Source organism: Otolemur garnettii, unplaced genomic scaffold (genome assembly GCF_000181295.1).
Source record: "Otolemur garnettii isolate 467f Iridium unplaced genomic scaffold, OtoGar3 scaffold00302, whole genome shotgun sequence".
In the NCBI taxonomy this organism is placed as follows: domain Eukaryota; kingdom Metazoa; phylum Chordata; class Mammalia; order Primates; family Galagidae; genus Otolemur; species Otolemur garnettii.
Genome location: NW_003852697.1, coordinates 260,574 through 266,626, shown reverse-complemented (window position 1 = coordinate 266,626; position 6,053 = coordinate 260,574). Strand labels below are relative to the sequence as shown.

Here is a 6,053-nt window from a genome sequence, read left to right as displayed (position 1 = left end):
AGACACAAGCAGGGTCCCAAGAGGTGGCTGACATCCCTGTTTTGGGATGGGACTCTTTCTCTCTCTCTCTCTCTTTTCTTTTTTTTTTTTTGAGACAGAGTCTCACGATTTTGCCCTTGGTAGAGTGCCGTGGCATCACAGTTCACAGTAACCTCAAACTCTTAAATGATTCTCTTGCCTCAGACTCCCAAGTAGTTGTGACTACAGGCACCCACCACAATGCCCAGCTATTTGTTGTTGTTGTTATTGTAGTTGTCATTGTTGTTTGGCAGGCCCAGGTTGGGTTTTAACCCACCAGCTCTGGTATATGTGGCTGGTGCCCTAGCTGCTGAGCTACAGGCGCCGAGCTGGGACTCTCTCTTTTTTGGAGACAGAGTCTTGCTCTGTCACCCTGGCTAGAGTGCAGTGGCATCATCATAGCTCAAACCAACCTCAAACTCCTGGCTCAAGTGATCCTCCTGCCTTAACCTCCCCAGTAGCTGGGACTACAGGTGAGCACTACCACACCAGCTACTTTTTCTATTTTTAGTAGAGACAGGGTTTTGCTCTTGCTCAGGCTGGTCTCCAACTCATGAGCTCAAGGGATCCTCTTGCCTCAGCCTCCCAGATTTCTGAGATTACAGGTGTGAGCCACTGCACCAGGCCTGGGATGGGCCTCTTTTTTTTTTTTTTTTGAATGATACTTAAGTTTAATGTTAAGTTTATTTTTAGATAGCAATCATCTAGATTTCCATATTAATTTAACTTTGATGGTGCTATTCTTTTTTTAATGCAATAATTTTACAATTGATTTAATGAGAACTTGTGATCACAAAATTTCCCTACTTTGATTATGCCTTTAGACAAAAATCTGCAAATTAGCACCAATTATTGGCAAAAATTATTACATTAGCTGTACTGTCATTTTTCTTAGGGTTGACCAAATATAACCCAGAATCACCACTGGTGTACAATCACACAAAATAAACAAAATGATCATGTAATAAATCAGACCTGGCTTATCACCAGCATTTATAAAACCAAACCTAGGGAAAGCACTAAGTCTGTGGACACGTGCATGTTTTTATATAGCAAATGTTTAGCCTGTCCCAATTATTCCAAATTAAGAGTAGCGGGAATATTCACTGCTGGGATGAGACTCTTAAAGGCACCCCATACTTGCTTAAGAGATCGGGAGTCCACCATGAGTCTTGCTTTGGAGTTATGGCACAGAATGCCTTTAATGCTGCATGGGAAGAAAATGCTCAGGAGGCAAGGCTTTGGGACAAGGACAGAGTCTGAAGGAATGGGTGAAGCTGGCAATGTTTTTTGAGTTCCTGCTAAGTGCCAGGCACTGCGCTAAGACCTCACAGGCCAGGTGCTACGACAGCCCTCTTATAGATGAGCAAACTAAAGCCCAGAGTGGTGAAGCCACTTGCCCATGGCCACACAGAGGCAGGGGAGCTGGGATTTGAACCCCCACCTGTCTGACACACTGTAACAGTACTGAGCACACATCCACCCCCATGCTAGGAGCTGGGGCAACAGGGAGCCATGTGGCGACAGCTGAGCTCAGGCGCACTAAGGTGGTGGTAATTGGCATTCTACTGGCTCTTCAGGGCCTGCCTCCAGAAGCCCTCCCTTGGACTTGGTCATGGTGAGGGAGCTCAAACATGGCTCACAGGAGGGGCAAACCTCCCCAACCACCCTCAGTTGCCAAGTCTTTTCCTCAGAAAAGCAGGTGACCCAGCCTTGGGGCATCTGCCCCAGCTTCATGCTCTCTGGCCCCAGATGTCCAGTCCAAATTTTTCCTCTCCTCCTGGCTCTGGTCCATCCTCCCAGACTCTGGCACTTCTGAAACCTGCCTCTTGGCCCCGCAGCATTGGAGGCTGGCAGGAAGCCACAGATCTGGGTGTGCCCAGCACAAACTGCAGCCTTCCTCTCACCTCACTGTGCCCCAGACAGGCGGTGGTGTGGGAGGCTCCCGGAAAGATGGGCCAAGGTGGGAGCCAGGGGTGTCCCAAGTGGGAAGGCCTCCAGCTGGAGGGCTGCCCAGGTGGAACATCATCCTCCCTGGGTGACCTTGGAAGATGTGGGAGGGAACCCTTCTTAGGGCTGGTCCTTGGAGGTCAGCCCCAAGTGCAAGTTTTCAAAGTTGAATTTCCCAACCCCACCCATCCGAGTCTGCATCAGGGAGGCCCCCTGGGGTGCGAGGTGGAGGGCTGGAATCTACAGTTTAGAAATGGCTGTGCCTTTGGCACAGGAGTCCAAACACTTCCATCTGTTTCTCCTGTCCCCAGGGCTTGGCTATAAGTGGCTCCCTTGGGGTGACTTCTTATGACTACAGATCTCTGTATAACAAATATGTAAAGAAAGCAGCTTGCCCCTCTGCCTGCTCGGGATGAGGGTTGACTGCAAGGTGGAGAGAGAGAGGGATGGTCTGTTGCTTTTCTGCTGCCCCGATCCCCTCCCCCAAACCCACTGCTGTCCTACCCCTGTTAGTCCCTGTTGCAGGATGGTTACTCACCACATGGAACCTGGTTCTTGATGCTACAGGTACCAGGCTTGGCTATAAGCTGCTGCAGCCCCCATGGCCCATGGCCAGGGTTTCCAGTAAGTCCAAGGAGAGCTCTGGCCAGCAAGAGCCTGGCATAACCACAGGGTGACCAACTGCACCCCAGTTTCCTCTTTTTCAATCGTGTCTTCTAGCCTACCGGCCTTCCCTGTTCCCTGCTGCAGGCCAAGGCAGGGGCTGAAGAACACAGAGGACAGAAGCTACAGAAGCAGGGAACCCTTCCCCACTCTCAGCCTGTGTGTGCAGGTGGCCTGAAGAGGAGGGGTGGGGAGCTGGGGAGAGGCCCGGCACCCTCACCCCTACCCCAGCAGCTTCCTGTGGAACCAACTGCTGAAGAGGAACAGGGTATGAGGGCCTCACACGGGCACATTGGTGCAGAGACACGGAGACACACGAGTCACGTGTATCCACAGAGACACAGGCACTCAGACACACACGTGAACACATGCCAGCTTGTGGGCACACACACTGGGAGAGAGAAACACACCTGGTTCTGTGGGTAGGAGGAAGTGTGTCGATCCACATGAGTGCTGCTAAATGTTTAACAACCACTTCTGTGATTTATGTTTGCTGATTCTTCTGGTGTAAACACTCTCAGGACAGCATGAATTTGGGAGGAGATGCTTAGAGTTGGCTTTTGAGCTGGCTCCAGCACGTCATTGGAGTGAGTACTCAGGCACACTGGTCCATGCAGAGAGACATGGGCTCCTCTCCTGGCCCCACCTACAGGGGGCAGGTACAAAGGTATCCATGTATGGGCCCCGTAGAACAGTGCATGCAAGAGATCCCTGGGTGCTCAGGTGGCCTACACAGGCTCCTTGACAGTCAGAGACAAGGGAGTGCTGGTCACACACAGGGGTCCAAATGCGGCATTATGTGTGGAGACACATGAGGCCATATACACAGGTGCGTGTGGGGCTCACACAAGGCTCAGAGACACAAAAACAGGACACATCAAGGAATACACAGACCTGGGAGAAACCTCAGCCTGTGTTTGCACACCCACACGTACATCCAGAGACAGGAGTGTGTGTAAACACTGACATGCAGCTGGGCCCACACACTCACAAACCCCACACGCAGACCCATCACTTGGACAGTGGCACACAGTACCCTGGTTGACCTGGCTCCCAAGAGCTGATGGTTACTAAACATTCAAGAATTTTGCAAGCCAGTTGTTAAATGCATCCATCCTTAAAAAAATTAATTATAGAAATTTACAATTAAATAAATTCTTTACAAATTCTGCATGATCTCACTTATATGCAGAATCTAAGAAAGTTGAACTCATAGAAACAGATAGTAGAATGGTGGTGGCCAGGGGTAAAGTCGGGAGAAGATCTGCATGGCATGGCGACTACAGTTAATAATAATATTGTATTCTTTTTTTTTATGGAGACAGCATCTGACTCTGTTGCCCAGACTAGAGTACCATAGTGTCAGCCTAGTTCACAAGAACCTCAAACTCCTGGGCCAGGAGACTCTCCTACCTCAGCCTCCCCAGTAGCTGGGACTACAGACCCTGCCACGATGCCCGGCGAATTTTTCTATTTTTGGTAGAGATGGGGTCTTGCTCTTGCTCAGGTTGGTCTTCAACTTCTGAGTTCAAACAATCCACCCCACCTCAGCCTTCCAGAGTGCTGGGCGTGAGCCACCATGCCTGGCCAATACCGTATGCACTAAGACTTAGCTCCTTATGGTAAAATCCTCTGTATGTTGACCAGTTTGTTACAGTCCTTTGGATGCTCAACTTACAGAGGTTCTACTGTACAACTTTTATTTTTCAATTAAAAATAAATGCATGTTAAAAATAAAAATAAATTATAATATTAAAACCAAAAATAGGCTCAGTGCTTGTAGCTCAGCGGTTAGGGTGCCAGCCACATACTCTGGGGCTGGTGGGTTCAAATCCAGCCCAGGCCTGCCAAACAACAATGATAACTACAACAACAACAACAAAAAATTGCCAGGCATTGTAGTGGGCGCCTGTAGTCCCAGCTACCTGTGAGGCTGTGGCAAGAGAATCACTTAAGCCCAAGAGTTTGAGGTTGCCGTGAGCTGTGACGCCATGGCATTCTACCGAGGCTGACATGGTGAGACTCTGTCTCAAGAAAAAGAAAAGTTACCATTTAAATTTGTCACCATGTACTTAATGGCAATAAGCTATACATTTAAAAATGGTTAAAATGGTGAATTTTATGTTAGTGATATTTTACCACAATAAGAAATTCATCACTTTCTAATTATCTTGCTAGATTCTGATGTTATGTTCTTTTTGAAATTATTTATGTCTACTTAGCCTGTTGGGTGGGAATATTATAGAATGTTACCCTGCAGCACATCACTTCCTCACTCTTACACCACACTGGCGGCTTGATACCAGTGGTAGTGAGCATATTTACAGTATGGGAACTGGCAAACTATATATCAGCACCCTCCACCCAAGAGCCAACACAACACTGCACACAGGCATGCACACACACTTGGCACATCTCAAGGTCACACACAAGCACTCACTGTCACACACAGTCATGGAGGCAGGCACAAGTGCACACTCGTGTAGGAGACCCCACCTCCACCCCAGGACACACACTCACAATAGGTGTGTGGGCCTTGGAAACATGGAGCTGCAGGACACACACAGAAAGGCATATGAGGAGATGCAAACATAGACCCATGCGCTCATGGGCACAGGTTCATACATGCACATGCACTGTCATTCAGACACACAGAAAGAATGGGAAGACACACACATAGTGATTGCTCATGTGGGGTCAGCATCACTGACATAGGGACTGAGACACACATGTACACACACAGGGCAGATGCTGGGCACTGCTGAGAACACTCGTGGAGACACTGACTCACACACTGGTGACCATGTAATCCCTCCCAATGTCACAGCCACACAGAAGCCCCTCAACACAAACACTCACTGACCCATAGCTTTGCACTTGTTCCCAGGGATACACATGGGACCATCCACAGAATCAGACAAGCAAGAGACACACAGGACACAAGGAGATTTGAGCACACGTTCGACACACACTAAGTTAGTGCCTACTGTATGCCAGCATTGTTGCAGGCATGGGCATCATGGTGAACAAGACATGGCCCACATGCCCCAGAGGGGCTCGTAGCCCTGCAGGGCAGCCAAACTGTGAACCAGGAAACAGATCCAGGAGTTCAACGCAGATGGTGTGATAGCCCTGACAGGAAGTAAACAGCCTTAATGTGACAGAGAGTGGGTGGGGCGGTTGTTGTTTTAGCCGGGAAGGGGAGGGAAGGCTGTGTGAGCTGAGATCTGAGTGCTCAGAAAGAGCCAGACATGCAATTCCATATCTGGGGACAAAGTCTGGGATGGAGGATTGAGGTTGGGGTGTTTGAGTAATGGGAGGAGATCAGTGTACGTGGCCCAGGCTTGAGGGTACCATCTGCACTTCCTGTTCATGCTGCCCCACCCTGTGAACTGACCTCCTACAGGCTTAGTCCAGAGGCC

General features: G+C 49.3%; 1 non-coding gene across 1 annotated transcript; it reads right to left on the bottom strand.

The window, feature by feature from the left end:
• Nucleotides 1-996: 996 nt before the first annotated feature.
• Nucleotides 997-1,127, bottom strand: LOC111722656. Its single transcript, XR_002771381.1, has one exon. It is a non-coding gene; the product is annotated as a small nucleolar RNA SNORA72 (small nucleolar RNA).
• Nucleotides 1,128-6,053: the final 4,926 nt, after the last annotated feature.